At 45.0% G+C, this 18616-nt stretch overlaps 1 protein-coding gene and 1 non-coding gene across 3 annotated transcripts in view; one reads left to right on the top strand and one right to left on the bottom strand.

Moving 5' to 3' along the window:
- The window catches only part of KCMF1 (potassium channel modulatory factor 1), an 89596-nt gene that overhangs the window by 25889 nt on the left and 45091 nt on the right, over positions 1–18616 (top strand). The gene's annotated exons all lie outside the window — the stretch shown is intronic.
- Positions 3427–3558, bottom strand: LOC127490455 (small nucleolar RNA SNORA51). Its single transcript, XR_007918404.2, has one exon. It is a non-coding gene; the product is annotated as a small nucleolar RNA SNORA51 (small nucleolar RNA).

Genomic DNA, 18616 nt, shown 5'->3' with positions numbered 1-18616 from the left:
CCTATCTTAATTTGAGGACTCACAGTATATATTTCCTTATATAAAGTATGATCTTTGTCCTCCAGGAATTCGCATTCTAATGGGAGAGGAAGTGTAAAAATATGGGCTATAGGGCTTACCTACTTAAAATAATAGGGCAGTGAGAGCTATGAATAGTCTCTTCCTTTTCGGTCAGTCTGTGACTTGAGAATGAGTTCAGATGAAGGCCACAGGGCTGAGCAAGCTTTGTTACAGAGGGGGCTTGCCTGGATAGACTAGAAGCAGACATTGAAGGCAGCAAGTGTGTTAGATGGCAGCTAAGATAGGGAAACAAGGAGGGAGAGGGGCTTGTGGACAGTGAAAAGAACAGATGTGCCAAGGAAAAGGCCCTCAAAGATAGTAGTGATTAGGATCCATCAGGAATGTACCAACAGCAGGTATAACTGGGCTTTTATCTTTTCTGATTTGGCTTCTCAGTTCATAGGTCTATCAAAGTGGCACCATTGACACTGTCTTCCTTAAAGTGCGTTAAGGACTGTCATTGTCCTCTTGGACATGATAGATGTGTTGGATAATGATATGAACTCCTCACTTGTTGACCAAATTACTCAGAGTGTTGAGCCATAGATTAGTATCAACCTGCAGTAAAGAAAGGACCACTGATATGATTGTTTTTTCTGTTGTAAGATTTTTTTTTTAATTGACTGAGATTAACACATAGTTAATATAGTCCTTTGTCCTGTTACCTAGTCTCCATACAGCAACGTCTTGCCCCATCTCTCCTTTTTCGATTGGGCCATTTAAAGCAAATCTCAGACTGCATATAATTATATTCACAAATATTTCAGTGTTTATCTGTAACTGGTAGGGATACAATACTCTTACAGCATGGGGTATGTGTATGAGAAACTACAATATCATCACGTCTCACAAAATGAACAGTAATTCTGTAGCATTATCTAATACCCAGCTCATGTTCAGTGTTCCCAGTGGCCAAGTATATCTTTTTTTTTTTTAAATGATTTATTTATTTGAAGACCGAGTTACAGAGAGGCAGAAGCAGAGAAAGGGGGGGGGGGGGTCTTCTATCTGCTGGTTCACTCCCCACATGCCCGCAACAGCTGGAGCTATGCCAATCTGAAGCCAAGAGCCAGGAGCTTCTTCTGGGTCTCACACGTGGGTACAGGGGTTCAAGGACTTGGGCCATCTTCCATTGCATTCCCAGGCAATAGCAGAGAGCTGGATCGGAAGTGGAGTAGCTGGGTCTCGAACTGGTGCCCATATGGGATGCCAGCACTGCAGGCAATGGCATTACCCCCTAAGCCACAGCGCCAGCCCCAATAAATATCTTATAATTCTTTTTATTAGATCACATGGAGAAGACCATGTCTCTGGTTATCTCAGTTAGTTCAGATGCTGGGATCTGTTGGCCATCACTGATGTGAGCTTCCAGGATCCATTGTTTCATGTTCAAGATTTTGATTTTTTTCATTCTTAGTATTTTTTGTATGTATATATTCATTTGAATTCTGTGAACAACTCTTATTCCTGTATTTTTAAGAAATCACAAAAATGCTGTAATATAAAGGAAAAATAACAATAATATCTAATGTTTTTCAAGATCTAATGGCTTAGGAGGTTATTTAAAGGAAACAATGAAGAGGTTAGATACTGGAACCTAGAATCACTATCAATTTCAAATGCAGTATCACTGCAATGTTGTCATCAATGTTGTTTCTTTTTGAACAACTTATGGTGTCTATTGCAAATAATTTACCCAAACAATTTTATTACTGGAAATTTCAGTGTACGTTAAAATCATGCAGGGGCCAGCATTATGGCACAATAGGTTAATTTTCCACCTGCGGCACTGGCATCCTATATAGGCGTCAGTTCTAGTCCTGGCTGCTCCTCTTCAGATCCTGATCTCTGCTATGGCCTGGGAAAGCAGTAGAAGATGGCCCAAGTCCTTGGGCCCTTGCACCCAAGTGGGTGCAAGAAGCTCCTGGCTTTGGATTGGCTCAGTTTTGGCCGCTGCGGCCATTTGGGGAATGAACCAGTGGATGGAAGACCTTTGTCTCTGTCTCTGCCCCTCTCTATATGTAACTCTACCTCTCAAATAAATAAATTAAATCTTTAAAAATAAAAAGCATGCAGAAGTACTTAGTACCTATACATAAAATTGAATCAGTGTCTGAATTCAAATAATTTTGAGCAAGTTTTTCTGCTGGGATATTTGAAAGCCTTATGAAAGGTGAGAGAGTATAGTAATATCCATCACACTGCAGACCACATTGAGTCACCTCACAAATGCCAAGACAACACCAAGTTGTTGTGACAACCACATTTTCATAAAGACCCTCTGGGAGCCACTTAAGAAATTAAGAACCACTGATCAAGCAAATATAAGGAAAGAAATCAAATAACCAATGTAAACATTGGAAAACAGGAGATAAAAATCATCTCTTTTTTTGTTTATTTTACTTTATATCTTAAAAGAATTCTAAAAATTCTTAAGAATTTTTAAAATTATTAGAATTAATGAGATAATTAAAAGTGGCTGGATATACACCTAAATGTAACAGTTTCTAGGTCACAGGCTAGGTGTACAACTTAATTTTCATGTTAAAATTTTTATTGTACTTTGTCTTTCTTCTCATAGAACCACTTGTTTCTTTGCAATTGGTGCTGTTCTTAGGAATGGCAAGCTTTATATATATATATGTATGTATATAAAAAAGATTTATTTCATTGGGGCCGGCACTGCAGCGTAGCAGGTAAAGCCGCTGCCTGCAGTGCTGGCATCCATTTTGGGTGCTGGTTCGAGTCTTATCTGCTCCACTTCCAGTCTAGCTCTCTGCTATGGCCTGGGAAAGCAGCAGAAGATGGCCCAGGTGCTTGGGCCCCTGCACTTGTGTGGGAGACCCTGAAGAGGCTCCTGGCTCTGAATCGGCCCAACTCTGCTGTTGCAGCCATTTGGAGAGTGAACCAGTGGATGGAAGATCTCTCTCTCTCTCTCTCTCTCTCTCTCTCTCTCTCTCATTTATTTCATTTACTTGAAAGGCAGCATGACAGGAGAGAGAGAGCGAGCTTCCATCCGCTGGTTCACTTCCCAAATGACAGAACAGCCAGGGTTGGACCAGGGTGAAGCCAGGAGCCAGAAACTCCAGATGAGTCTCTCACATAGGCAGGGGCCCAAGCACTTAGGCCACTTTCCACTGTTTACCCAGACACATTAGTAGGGAGCTGGATTGGAAGTGGGGCCCTAGGACAGGAAGTGGCACTCCTGTTTGGGATACCAGTGTCACAGGCAGCAGCTTATCTTGCTATACCACAATGCTGTGGCCCTCAAACCATTTTATATTATGGAACTTTTCTTCCACTCTTATTTGGCTTGTATGTGGTACCTTGGCTCCCCTGAAAGATTTTTTTTTTTTTCCCTCAATTCCTTGGCTTCCCTTTCACAGTACAGCCCAGGCACAAGGCCTGAGTTGAGGTGTACATAGGGAAGGCCTGCTCTGCCTCCTCTTTCTATATAGTCAGTGTAAGAACATAGCCTTTGGTAAGCACCAGGAGGCCAAGATTTTCATACATTTTAAAATTGTTATTATTTTATATTTTGATAAAACAGAGATCTCCCATCTGCTGATTCACTCCCAAATGCCACCAACAGTCAAGACTTGGCCAACCCCTACCCAGGAGCCTGGAACTCCATCCGGGTCTCCCATGTGTGTGGTGGGGACCTAACTCCTTGAGCCATGGCCTGCTCCCTCCCAGGGTATACATTAGCAGGAAGCTGGGAGCAGAGCTGGGGCTTGAACCCAGCCATTGTGATAAGGGATGTGAGTATCCCAAGCAGCACCTTGAGTTGCTCCGCCAAACATTGACCCCCGCCCTAGATTTTCATTTTAGGCATGTCTTCTTCCTTTTCTTCAGGCCTTCTGGATTTCAGGTGCCTAAAAGGTCCACTGCCATTACCATGGCATTTTGTTTGCTTTTAGGATAGAAAAGCAGTTGAGAGTGACTTGAAGAAGGCATACACATAGGGAATAGAGAAGGTGAGAGCATGCACTGTAGGGAAAGGAGAAGCCCTCGGGGGAATGAGAGGTGGGAAAAGGATTGCAGAGGAATACCTAGCTCAGGCAGGTGCAGACTTTGTGAAGGAAGCAGGAAGGGGGAGGGCCTTCAGAAGAGTTGTGGAGTCGTAGTTGTTAAATTGCTATGTCTTGGCTCTAAGTGTTGAAAGACCTTGAGGCTGGGGAGCATTAACAGTGGCTTGCAAACTTACTTTACCCTGACTCACAGGGTAAAAACTCACAGAAAAAAACAAATGATAGCACCTAGAAAGTAACCACATAATGAAAACAAGTGTTTCATGAAATAATATCGTATTTTCAGTATAGTCTGATAATTTTCATTTCTGTTCTGCTCTTAAGAAGAAATTCTACTCTAGGCCGGCGCCGTGGCTCAATAGGCTAATCCTCCGCCTAGCGGCGCCGGCACACCGGGTTCTAGTCCCGGTCGGGGCGCCGGATTCTGTCCCGGTTGCCCCTCTTCCAGGCCAGCCCTCTGCTGTGGCCAGGGAGTGCAGTGGAGGATGGCCCAGGTGCTTGGGCCCTGCACCCCATGGGAGACCAGGAAAAGCACCTGGCTCCTGGCTCCTGCCATCGGATCAGCGCGGTGCGCCGGCCACAGCGCGCCGGCCGCGGCGGCCATTGGAGGGTGAACCAACGGCAAAGGAAGACCTTTCTCTCTGTCTCTCTCTCTCACTGTCCACTCTGCCTGTCAAAAATAAAAAAAAAAATAAAAAAAATAAAAAAAAATAAAAAAAAAGAAGAAATTCTACTCTTGATCAAATAAATTAGTGATTTATCAACCCTATCAAAACCCAGTGTTATTTTTATAGCAGATATCTTTTTTTTTTTTTTTGACAGGCAGAGTGGACAGTGAGAGAGAGAGACAGAGAGAAAGGTCTTCCTTTGCCGTTGGTTCACCCTCCAATGGCCGCCGCGGCCGGCACACCGTGCTGATCCGATGGCAGGAGCCAGGAGCCAGGTGCTTTTCCTGGTCTCCCATGGGGTGCAGGGCCCAAGCACCTGGGCCATCCTCCACTGTACTCCCTGGCCACAGCAGAGGGCTGGCCTGGAAGAGGGGCAACCGGGACAGAATCCGGCGCCCCAACTGGGACTAGAACCCGGTGTGCCGGCGCCGCTAGGCGGAGGATTAGCCTAGTGAGCCGCGGCGCCGGCCCTATAGCAGATATCTTAACACTTGTTGATATCCTGAAACAAAGTTAATAATTTTTTTTAAGATTTATTTATTTATTTATTTATTTATTTGAAAGGCATAGTTACAGAGATAGAGAAGCAGAGGGAGAGTAAGGGAGGTCTTCCATCTGCTGGTTCACACCCCAGGTGGCTGCAATGGCCAGAGCTGCACCCATCCAAAGGCAGGAACCAGGAGCTTCTTCCAGGTCTCCCACATGGGTGCAGGGGCCCAAGGACTTAAGCCATCTTTTGCTACTTTCCCAAGCCATAGCAGAGAGCTGGATTTGAAGTGGAGCAGCTAAGACTCGAACTGGCACACATATGGGATGCCAGCACTGCAGGCAGCGACTTTACCACTATGCCACAGTATGTTTTTAATTACTTTAGACATTACAGTAAAGTAGTTGAGTGCCTGCACCTACTGACACTAAGATGTAAAAGAAATGATTGAAAGGCATATTCTATACATAAAGTACAGGAAAATTAAAGAGCTAGAGATAGGAGTAGAAAACTAGAATGAAAGCTATTAATCATATACTTAAAGTATGTGCTAAGAGAGGAAAATGATAATTTTTAAAAAAATATTTATTTGAAAGAGTTACACAGAGAGAGGAGAGGCAGAGAGAGAAAGAGAGGTCTTCCATTTGATGGTTCACATCCCATTGGCCACAACGGCTGAAGCTGTGCCAATCCAAAGCCAGGAACCAGGAGCTTCTTCTGAGTCTCCCATGCAGTGGAACAGCCAGGACTTGAACCCAGCACCCATATGGGATGCCAGCACTGCAGACTGGAGTTTTAACCCACTATGACACAGCACCAGCCCCAATCTCTTAATTTAAAAAAAAGATTTATTTTATTTATTTGAAAGAGTTACAGAGAGGTCTTCCATCCACTGGTTCACTTCCCAAATGGCCGCAACAACTGGAGTCAGGCCTATCCAAAGCCAGGAATCAGGAGCTTCTTCCAGGTCTCCTGTTCAAGTGCAGGGGCCCAAGGACTTGGGCTATCCTCCACTGCTTTCCCAGGCACATTAGCAGGAAGCTGATCGGAACTAGAGCAGCCATGACTTGAACTGACACCCATATGGGATGCCAGTGCTGCAGGCTGGAATTTTAATTTGTTGCTCCACAGTGTCAGCCCTAGTCTCTTAATTTTTAGGAATCTATTCTTATAGATTTTTTAACCATCTGTTGCCATTTGACTTTTTTTTTTTTTTTTTTTTGGACAGGCAGAGTGGACAGTGAGAGAGAGAGACAGAGAGAAAGGTCTTCCTTTGCCGTTGGTTCACCCTCCAATGGCCGCCGCGGCCAGCGTACCGCGCTGATCCAATGGCAGGAGCCAGGAGCCAGGAGCAAGGTGCTTTTCCTGGTCTCCCATGGGGTGCAGTGCCCAAGCACTTGGGCCATCCTCCACTGCACTCCCTGGCCACAGCAGAGAGCTGGCCTGGAAGAGGGGCAACCGGGACAGAATCCAGCGCCCCAACCGGGACTAGAACCCGGTGTGCCGGCGCCGCTAGGCGGAGGATTAGCCTAGTGAGCCGCGGCGTCGGCCGCCATTTGACTTTGTTTATGGAACAAAACTTGTTTACATTGTGAGAGCTAAACTTGGAAGTCAGGCCTTTTCTTCTACCGGTACTGGGGACCTCAGCTGGGAATGTGCATACTAGGTGATTCAACTTTTTTGCTGTTCTTTGTGTGTACCAGAGTGAGTTTGCAAGTATTGAAATGTATTTCATGTTTTTTTTTTAAAGATTTATTTATTTATTTGAAAGAGTTACACAGAGAAGGAGAGGCAGAGAGAGAGAGACCTTCTATCTGCTGGTTCACTCCCCAATTGGCCGCAACAGCCGGAGCTGTGCTGATCCAAAGCCAGGAGCTAGGAGCTTCCTCTGGGTCTTCCCATGTGGGTGCAGAGGCCCAAGGACCTGGGCCATCTCCTACTGCTTTCCTAGGCCATAGCAGAGAGCTGGATCAGAAGTGGAGCAGCCAGCACTTGAGCTAGTGCCCATATGGGATGTCAGCACTGCAGGTGGTGGCTTTACCCACTATGCCACAGCACCAGCCTCATGTATTCGTGTTTGTAATGTTTTTACATCTACATAAACAAAGCAGATAAAATTAATCTGGGATGTTCAAAATAAGAACTTGGAGTTGTGAATAACTAGGGGTATGGGAGAGACTTCTAGGGTTCTGGTAATATTCTGTTCCTTGATGCAGGACATTGGTTACACAGGTGCTTTCCCTTTGTGAAAACCAGGCTATGCCTTTATGATTTCTGTCCAGAGTGAAACAATATTGCGACTACAGGATCTGGGTGATAAATCCTCACCTCCAGTAGGGTCTCCTGTGTGAGCATCTGTGTCGATTTGGAGTTGCTACCCACTTCTGCTGCTGGCTGTCCTGAGGTTCTCCCTCCTGTTTGTTGTCAAGTTGAGCTCTCAGGTTGCATTTCATTCCTTGATTCCCTCCCTATTTTTTCCTCTCTCACTCTTCTGGTGCACATGCTTTTTATAGCTTTTGGAGGAAAGGTACATGGAAAGTAATTTTTTTCAGAACTTAAATGTCCAAAAATGTTCTACTGCTCTCAAACTTGAATTTTCCTAGATATGGAATTTTAATTTGAAAATTATTTCCTTTGGAACTTTGTGGTTTTTTGTTTGTTTGTTTGTTTGTTTGCTTTTATTTAGGAAGCAGAGAGACTCCCATCCACTGGTTCACTCCCCAAATGCCTGCAACAGCCAGGGTTGGGCCAGGCCAAAACCAGAATCCAGAAACTCGGTCCAGGTCTCCCATGTGGGTGGTAGGGACCCAACCACTTGAGCCATCACCAGCTGCCTTCCAGTGTGCACATTAGCAGGAAATCTGGGGCTAAGATCCAGAACCAAATCTGATATCAGATGCAGGTATCTTAACCACTAGGCCAGTTGCCTGCTCTTCTTTGAAACTTGGATGACATTAGTATTTTACCTTTTTATCTCTTGCGTTGAGAACTCTGTGAGCACCGTAAGTCTGTCTAGTCTCTTTTCTCAGAATTCTTCTTGAATTAGTCTGTTAATTATTTCCTCCCCTCCATTTTCTCGCTTCCAAGGTACCCAATTCCCTAGTATTCCAGTTTACTTCTATTCTCTGTCTCTGACTGTATTTTATGTCATGTCTTCTCAGAAGTGATTTTCTTTTCTATTTTTTTTTAAAAGACTGTTTTATTTATTTGAAAGGCAGAGTTACAGAAAGAGAGGGAGAGACAGAGGCCGCGACAGCCAGAGCTGGGTCAGGCTGAAGCCGGGAGCCAGGAGCTTGCCATCTTCCACATCTTTCGCAGGCACATTAGCAGAGAGCTGGATTGGAAGTAGAGCAGCTGGGACTCGAACTGATGCCCATATGGGATGCTGGCATCACAGGCAGCAGCTTAACCCACTACACCACAATGTCAGCCCCTCAGAAGTGAGTGTGCTCTGTACTCTCAGTGATGCCTTGAGTCCCCAAGGTCAGAGACCCTCTGTTTACCCTTTTTAATGAATAAACCGCTTTCTACTTCAAGCGGAGTATAACTTTGGAGAGGCCGTGTAGTAATTTAACTGCTTCTTAGAGAGCCTTCCCCATTTGTCCCTCTCACCATTTCTCTACCCTGACCCTAGTTTTAGCAGTACCTAATGGTGCCACTTTGGACATTTTGTTGAAGCTGTGTTGTAACTGGGTTGTTTCTTAGCTTTCCCCCTTGCTCATAAACATTGTTCTAATTCAATTATCTGATTCAGCTTTCCAGCTTCGAAAATTTGTTCATATTTTTAGACTTTCCTTATCCTTAAGAAATTGCTAGCCGGCGCCGTGGCTCAATAGGCTAATCCTCCACCTTGCGGCGCCGGCACACCGGGTTCTAGTCCCGGTTGGGGCGCCGGATTCTGTCCCGGTTGCCCCTCTTCCAGGCCAGCTCTCTGCTATGGCCAGGGAGTGCAGTGGAGGATGGCCCAGGTGCTTGGGCCCTGCACCCCATGGGAGACCAGGAAAAGCACCTGGCTCCTGGCTCCTGCCAGGATCAGCGCGGTGCGCCGGCTGCAGCGGCGGCCATTGGAGGGTGAACCAGCGGCAAAAGGAAGACCTTTCTCTCTCTGTCTCTCTCTCTCACTGTCCACTCTGCCTGTCAAAAAAAAAAAAAAAAAAAAAAAAAGAAATTGCTTTTTATTTCCTACAAAATTTTAAAAGTTTTGAACAAAATTAGATCATGCCTTAAAACTGTTCTAGACTTTATCTCCACAAATACATGGCTCAAGGTGTTAAGTGGCATTGCCCAGTGCAATACCATGTCACACAGTAGCCACTGTTAGCCACACAGGTACTTGGAATGTGGTTAGTGCCACTGAGGAACTGAATTTCAAATTTTATGTAATCTTAATAGATGACATTTAAATAGTCATATGTGAGGGGGCTGGAGTTGTGGCACCGTGGGTTAAGTTGCCACCTGTGACACCAGAATCCCATATGGGCTCCAGTTCAAGTCCCTGCTGCTCCACTCGTGATCCAGCTCCCTGCTAATATGCCTGGGAAAACAAAAGACAGCCCAATTCCTTGGACCCCTGTAGCCACGTGGGAGACTTGGGTAGTGTTCCAGGCTCCTGGGTTTGGTCTGGTCAAACCTGGCTGATTGGCGGCCATTTGGGGAATGAAACAGCAGGTGAAAAGTCTCTCGGTCTCTCTCTAACTCTACCTTTCAAGTAAATACATTAATCTTTTAATAAATAGTCACATGTGGCTAATAGCTACCATACTAGATAGTGCAGTTCCAGTACTGGGGAAGTAGAAGCTGGAATGTAAGTTCTAGTAAATATTTCCATCCTAAGGAAGATTTATCTAGTTTCATTCTACCTGATTTTTTAACTTAGTGATTTATATTATGAGCTTATGGATTCTTACATTCAGTGGGCTATAATCTGTGACTTTTACTACATACTTTCATGCTCAGATTGTCCCAGGTTTGGCCAATAGGAATGCTGTCAAGGTTTCTTCCATGTCCTACCATTCATTCTGGATTATTTCTGGATCATTTACTCTCAAAATGGATGTTACAGCTCATGTGTTTGCCTTATCCCATCTGGAACCATCCATTTCTCTAAGGAGCCCGGTTCTTAGTGGAGTGGAGGAGGCTATTTGGACACCAAGGTTTGGGTACTTCCTTGGTAACTCATTGCTACTGGGGCCTTACTGCTTCTAGGTCCTCACAGCTGACAAAGCATTGTAATTATTGGTGGTTATTATATTAGACAATACAGATGTGGAGCATTTCTGTTGTCACAAAAAGGGGAGTATTGGGATTCCTAGAGTTTAGGGACTCAAAGGCCACCACCCATCTCCACACAGCTGGCACTTGGTCTTATGGGTTGGATACAGCTGCCTGGTGATGAGAAATTCCTGCTAAGGCTGGTACTGGGGCCACTGTGCTGCTTGAGGGATGCCGACCTCTTCTCATCTTTGGCAGATCATAAACCAGAAGCCAGTTGCCAAGGGAATCTGATTAAATCGGCATAACTTGGACTATAATTTCTTAAGGTTGGCATCATTGACATATTAGGCCAGGGGGCTCTTGTGTGCTTTGTAGGGTGTTCAGTAACATCCCTGGCCTCTGCAGAATTGATGCCAGTATTTCCCACCCTTCCCCCAGTTGTCAAAACTGAGAATGGCTGAAAACATTGCAGTAGCTCCTGGTTGAGAACCATTGCATAACAGAATATAGAAGAGTAGACTTGAAGCTGAGTAATCATTAGCAATACCTGAAATGTGAAGGAAGAGGAAGAAATTTATGTTTATATGCTTGTGACAGCCCTAAGATAGACATTATGAAGGTTTTCATTTGTATTTATTATTTTGTTTTGTTTTAGAGAGAGAGTTCCTATTAGCTGATTCACTCCTCCAAATACCTGCAGTGGCCTACACTGGACTGGGCCAAAGGTGAGAGCTGGAAACTCAATGCCTCTCTCCCACATGGGTGGCTCAACTACTTGAGCCCCCACTGCTGCTTCCCAGGGTCTGCACTGGCAGGAAGCTGGAACTGGGAGCCAGAGCCAGGACTCAGACCACAGACACTGTAATAAGGGACACAAGTGTCTTAACTGCTAGGCCAAACTCCTGCCTCTTTAATTTTTTTTTTTTTTTTAATTTATTTGAGAAGCAGAGGGAGGGAGAGAGAAAGTAAGATGACAGAGAGTACTCCCATCCACTGATTCACTAAGATCTACAACAGTCAGGTCTGGAGCAGAGAACTCAAGCCAGGTCTCCAACGTGTGTGGCAGTGCTTGAACCATCACTGCTGCTGCCTCCCAGTGCCTGCATTGGCAGGAAGCTAGAGTAAGGAGCCAAAGCCAGGAACTGAAGCCAGACACTTTATTGTGAGACCTGCTCCTTCTTTTTTTTTTCCGTTTTTAAATATTTATTTTATTTGAAAGAGAAAGATCTCCCATTCAACGAATTCACTCCCCTCACAACAGCTAGGGCAGGGCCAGGCTGAAGCCAAGACCTCAGTCCAGTTCTCCAGCATGGGTGGTAGGAACCCAGCTACTTGAGTTACCATCTTCTGCTTCCCGGGAGGCACATCAGCAGAAAGCTGGAATCAAGAGCAGAGCTGATACCTGTATCCTAGCTCTCCAATATGGGATGTGGGTATCCCAAGTGGTATCTTAACTGTACCAAATGTCCATCCCCATTCTTTTCTTTTTAATTGACAAGGGAAGCAAATATGAATGAAGCAGTAATTTCTATACTCTGGCAGGTTTCAGATCCTTGCTGATGAAGTTCATATTTGTTGCAATGCTCTCAGAATTTGCTCTGGAATTTTCTGGGCCGAGTTACCCTATTTTTTAAGTGGGTGAACTGCTATTTTGAATGTTGTTTCAAAATCTTTATTGATACATTGTCATCTGGGTTAGTTTTCTGTATGGTGCCCTGTGGTGGCCTGACTGCTCAGAAGCATGGCTGAAAATATTCGTAAATGGAGGGATAAAGAATCAAGAGCACTATTTATATTAAAGTGAGTGTTTAGGATTTTAAGTTTGGATACTTACATTTGTATACTTTGATTTCCTTCACAGTCATGTTAAACTGGTACAAGCACTCTCCATTTCCTTCATTTTCTTTGTTTAGTCCTTTCCATTTTCTGTTCCATACTATTCTATGTCACTGTCAGTGACACATCCTCTCTCAAAGGAAGTCTCCCAAAGAACTGAGCAGCCTGATGGTTACTGTTCCTTTCCCCTTGCATGTCTTCTTATCACCTCAAATTAGCCATGTCCAAAATCGGGCTAGAAGGCCAGCGCTGCGGCTCACTAGGCTAATCCTCCACCTGCAGCACCGGCACCCCGGGTTCTAGTCCCGGTTGGGGCGCTGGTTCTGTCCCAGTTGCTCCTCTTCCAGTCGCTCCTCTTCCAGTCCAGCTCTGTGCTGTGGCCTGGGAAGGCAGTGGAGGATGGCCCAAGTCCTTGGGCCCTGCACCCGCATGGGAGACCAAGAGGAAGCACCTGGTTCCTGGCTTCGGATTGGCTCAGTGCACCGGCCGTAGCAGCCATTTGGGGGGTGAACCAACAGAAAAGGAAGACCTTTCTCTCTGTCTCTCTAACTCTGCCTGTGAAACAAACAAACAAACAAACAAACAAAATCAGGCTAGAAGATAGATAGAAACTGCCCAGTCCTGGAGTAGTCTGTTTTGTCTCTTGATATAGATACAGATATAGATATAAATTTTTAAGACATTTATTTGAAAGGCAGAGTTACAGAAAAGCAGAGAGAGAGAGAGATCCCCCATGTGCTGGTTCACTACCAAATGGCTACAACATCTGGAGCTGGGCTTATCTGGAGCCAGGAGCTTCTTCCAGGTCTCCCATGTGGGTGCAGGGACCCAAAGACTTGGACCATCTTCTGCTGCTTTCCTAGGCCATAGCCGAGAACCAAATCAGAAGTGGAGCATCTGGGTCTCGAACTGGCACCCATATGAGATTCTGGCATTGCAGGTGGCGGCTTTACCTGCTGCACCACAGCAGCAGCCCCGTCTGTTTTGTCTTGGTTATTGCTAGTCCTGACCAGGGTTTTATGTCTGCTGTAGATCCCTTCAGTTTAAAATCCATGAAGACACTGGAGCAGATATAGAGAAAAATGATGTCAACAGTTGGAGTTAGGACTTTGGAAAACCAGTTAGATTTTAGATTGCTTTTGTCTGTAAAAGAGGAGCAAGTAACTTTATTTTTGTCTATGGTGGGTTTCTGAGACTAGATTTAGATAAATGCTGTGTGTGTAGGGAACACATAGCAAAGAGACCTGAAGTTGTACCTCAGTGTTCTGAAGAGGAGATACTTCAGGGACGGCTCAGGAGAAAGAGTTGTGTCAGGGTGAGGCTGTTGCCCCCACCTCACTGCCTCTGCCCCTGCAGCAGGTCATCTTTTATTGTTTTCCTGTGTTGGCTGCGTTTCCGCAGTAATCTGCCCTTTCATCTCCATACTGTATTTATTCCCCATTAGGCTTTAAGCACTAAATGGGTCCTGTAAGTGCTCAGAGTATTCTGTTGATTGAAGTAATGTAAGTCAATGTGAAGTGGTGTCCTAATATAGATCTAGGACAGATCTTTTTCCATTACGGTAGAAAAAGCCATCATGTGCCCTACATGACTGAGACTCTTACCACACATGCATATGTAGCCACTTCTAGCTTAGATATCGTTAGGTAAACACTGTGTTGTCCCTTCTGACACATCTTGTGGAAAATTGAAGATTTTCCCTTTTCTTCCTCTTGGTCTCAACAGTTACGGAAAATCACTTGAAATGTGCTTAAATACAGTTAGACCCAGAAGTTTCAAGGGGTGGGAAATCCCGTTAAAAATGTTTAACCCTAAATTGTTTGAAATGGCATTCTTCTCACAAATGTATGTAATCTGTCTTTGGAGGCCAGAAGTTGCCTACTGTTGTCTGCAAACTGTTAGCACTCTGAACAGCTGTAGACTATGCTGCCACTGCCCAGGAGTACAGTCGTCATGTTGCCTGTGAGTTTCTGGCGTACGTAGATGGTATGTTCTTGGGAGAAATCATCTGTGAGTACTTAGATGGAAACTCAGTGACTACACAGAAGTTAACAAATGCGGAATATAGGATCCATTTCTGAGGGCACACACAAAACAGTTTTATTTAATCAATTTGTTATATCAACTATTTTGTTTTAAAAGATATATTTATTCCAGAGTCAGAGTTAGAGACAGAGATATCTATCTGCTGATTCACTCCCAAGTAGCCACAATGACCAGGGCTGATGGGGCCAAGCCAGAAGCCAGGAGCTTCATGTGGGTCTTTGATGTGTGTGGCAGGGGCCAAAGTACTTGGGCCATCTTACGCTGCTTTTTCCTAAGCCTTTAGCAGGGAGCTGGATCAGACCTGGGGCAGCCAGGACATGAACCAATGCCGGTGTCTCAGGCAGTGGCTTTACCTGTTATGCCACAATGCCAGTCCCTGTGGTCAGCTATTTTACCCATTTATCCCCCTGCATACAGTCAGCCATCCTGTCACCATAAATCATCTTACATGCTACTTTATTTTCCACTGGGTGGGAAGGGGAATTTGTCCACATTGGTTTGGTGTTCTTCTTAATGAAACACTTAAAAAATATAGGGGGAAAAAAAGAAAGCATTGCAGTTACAGGCAAGTGCTGCTTTATACATCCTTTCTTGATTTCTTGATTCCAGTTGATTTCCTTCCCTACTTACCTACCAGAGGTGATCACTTTTTGCTGTTGATATGTATCCTTCCTATCCACATTTCACAATATTTTTATATACATATGTGCCCATCAACAGTTATGTACATTGTGGTATATATTTTTAAAGACTTGTATATTTATTTATTTGAAAGGCAGAGTTACAGAGTGGGGAGTGGGGATGGGAGAGGAAGAGTAGTCTTCCAAGCACTGCTACACTCTCCAAATGGCTGCAACCAGGGCTGGATCAGGCCGAAGTCAGGAACCTGGAACTCTGTATGGGTCTCCCACATGTGTGGTAGTGGCCCAAGTACTCAGACTTTGTATTGCCTCCATAGGCATATTATTAGGAGCTGGATTGTGGAGTGGTCAGGACTTAACCAGTGTTCACATGGGATGCCAACAACACAGGCAGCAGCTTAACCCTCTGCACCACTCCAGCCCCTGTAATGTATTTTTATTTTGTGTATTTTTTTAAAGGATCATGGGATTTTGCATCTGGGGCACCTGAAATTGATTGGTTCTTTTTTCTTCTTCTTTTTTTTTTTTTTTAAGATTTATTTATTTATTTGAAAAGCAGAGTTAGAGAGAGAGGTCTCCCATCCTCTGGTTTACTCCCCAAATGGCCACAACAGGCGGGACTAGGCCAGGCAGAAACCAGGAGCCAGGAACTTTGTCCAGGTCTCCTATGTGGGTGAAGGGAACCAAGCATTTGGGCCATCCTCCATTGCTTTCCCAGGACATTAGCAGGGAGTTGGGTTGGAAGTGGAGCAGCCAGGACTTGAACCAGAACCGATATGAGATGCCAGCATTGCAACGTGGCAGCTTAACCCACCATGCCACAGCAGTGACCTCTGTAATGTATTTTTAAATATACTTAAATGGAGTATTCATCTTTTGTGATTTGTTTTCATGATGCTTGTTTGTATAAGTCTAGTCCATTGCAGTGTGGTATCCTAGTATTTCTCTCTCGCTCTCTCTCTTTTTTTTTTTTTTTTTTTTTTTTTTTTTTTTTAGTTTACTTGACAGATAGAGTTACACAGTGAGAGAGACAGAGAGAAAGGTTTTCCTACCGTTGGTTCATCCCCCGAATGGCTGCCATGGCCAGAGTTATGCCCATCCGAAGCCAGGAGCCAGGTGCTTCCTCCTGGTCTCCCATGCAGGGGCAGGGCCCAAGCACTTGGGCCATCCTCCACCGCCTTCTCGGGCCACAGCAGAGAGCTGGACTGGAAGAGGGGCAACCGGGACAGAATACGGCACCGACCCCCCTAGTATTTCTTTATATGATTATGTCATGTGTCATAGGTTGTTGATTCCCATGTTTGTTCATGTCCAAAGATGTGGATATTCCATATTTCTTTATTTGTTTGAAAGGGACAAAAATTTTAAAATCATGTATTTGATAATATATTGCTTTTTCCTCCATTTCCCTCTCCCTGGCCTCTTGCCAGGAGGGGACTGGCTATAGCCCTGCGCCTCCAGGGCAGGTGGCTTCCTGACCTACCAGCCCCGCCCCACTCCGCCCCATGCTTTCTCCTTTGCATCTTTCGCATTAAATAAAAGTTTAAAATGTAAAAAAAAAAGAAAAAAGAGAGAGAAAGAGATAATATATTGATTACTACTCTGTAGTGATCTGAAGGGGTACCAGTTGTATTTCTAGCCTACTGAGAAAGTTGTAGATAAGGTGATGGCAAGGTTAGAAAACGTTTGCAGTATGGGACATGGATTTTCTGAGTTGAGAAAATGCTACACTAGAGAAGGAACTTAAAAGATAGTAGTAACTGGGGCCGGCACTGTGGCTCAGCGGGTTAATACCCTGGCCTGAAGCGCCGGCATCCCATATGGATGCCGGTTTGAGACCTTGCTGCTCCACTTCCCATCCAGCTCTCTGCTATGGCCTGGGAAAGCAGTAGAAGATGGCCCAAGTCCTTGGGCTACTGCACTCACGTGGGAGACCCAGAAGAAGCTCCTGGCTCCTGGCTTCAGATCAGCACAGTTTCAGCCATTGTGGCAGATTGGAGAGTGAACCATCGGATGGAAGACCTCTCTCTCCCTCTCTCCTCTCTCTCCTCTCTCTTCTTTTTCTCCTCTCTCTCTGTGTAACTCTGACTTTCAAATAAATAAGTAAATCTTTAAAAAAAAAAAAAACACAGATAGTTGTAACTTCAAGCAGCAGAAGAAGGCCCAAGTGCTTGGGCCCCTGCCACCCATGTGGGAGTCCCAGTTCCAGGCTCTGGGCTTCAGCCTAGCCCGGCCTCGCCTAGTTGTTGCAGCCATTTGGGGAGTGAACCAGTGGCCTGAAGGTACTTTTCTCTGTTGCTGTGCCATTCAGATAAACAAATGAATAAATATTTTTATAAAAAAAGAATAATTTAGGTAGAGTTATATTTGATTATCAACCTTTGAAAAACATTAAAACCTGCTTTAAGAATAACTCCTCGGGCCGGCGCCGCGGCTCACTAGGCTAATCCTCCGCCTAGCGGCGCCGGCACACCGGGTTCTAGTCCCGGTTGGGGCGCCGGATTCTGTCCCGGTTGCCCCTCTTCCAGGCCAGCCCTCTGCTGTGGCCAGGGAGTGCAGTGGAGGATGGCCCAGGTGCTTGGGCCCTGCACCCCATGGGAGACCAGGAAAAGCACCTGGCTCCTGGCTCCTGCCATCGGATCAGCGCGGTGCGCCGGCCGCAGCGCGCCGGCCGCGGCGGCCATTGGAGGGTGAACCAACGGCAAAAGGAAGACCTTTCTCTCTGTCTCTCTCTCTCACTGTCCACTCTGCCTGTCAAAAAAAAAAAAAAAAAAAAAAAACTCCTCAACTTCAGGTTCCATTCTACATTATATGATTGATGAAATTAGGGTGTTAAGGGGCGGGGCCAGCACTGTGGCAAAGAAAGTTAAGCCACTGCCTGCAGTGCCGGCATCTTATATAGGCGCCAGTTTGTGTCTCGAGTGCTGCACTTCCAATCCAGCTCTCTGCTGATGTGCCTATAAATGCAGCAAGAATTGCCCAAGTGCTTGGGCCCCTGTACCCATGTGGCAGACGCTAATGAAGCTCCTGGCTTCATTTGTTGCCATCTCAGGGGTGAACCAGTGGATTGGAAATTGATCTCTCTCCCTCCTTCTCTCTATTTGTCTTTCCAATAAATTTTAAAAAAAATTTAAAGAAATTAAGGTATTAAAAGGTATTAAGGTATTAAAAAGTTAAAAAGTTGGGGCAAATAATAAACATGATGTTAAATATATATCTTTAAACCATGATAAATTAAAAATTCTGAAGACATCCACTTCTGAAAACAGAAATGTCTGATTGTTATTGGAGATAGGTTTCCAGGATAAACATTGGGCCCAGTGGTTAAGATGCCACTTGGGATGCCTGAGTCCTATATTTGAGTACCTGGGTTTGAGTCCCAGCTCTGCTTCCAATTCCACTTTTCTGCTGATGTGTCACAAGGTATCAGATAATGACTCAAGTAGTTGGGATCCCTGCCACCTATGTGGGAGACCTGGATTGAGATCCAGGCTCCTGACTTTGGCCTGATCCAACCCCAGCTGTTACAAACATTTGGGAATGAACCAGGAATGGGAGAGCTCTTTTTCTCTGCCTTTCAAATAAATAAAAAACCTTTTGTAAAAGATACATTTCATTCCCACTCTAATGGGA

The sequence above is a fragment of the Oryctolagus cuniculus genome, chromosome 2 (assembly GCF_964237555.1).
Source record: "Oryctolagus cuniculus chromosome 2, mOryCun1.1, whole genome shotgun sequence".
NCBI classification, from domain to species: domain Eukaryota; kingdom Metazoa; phylum Chordata; class Mammalia; order Lagomorpha; family Leporidae; genus Oryctolagus; species Oryctolagus cuniculus.
The sequence above is the reverse complement of the archived record's forward strand: the minus strand, read 5'-3'. Positions and strand labels throughout refer to the sequence as shown.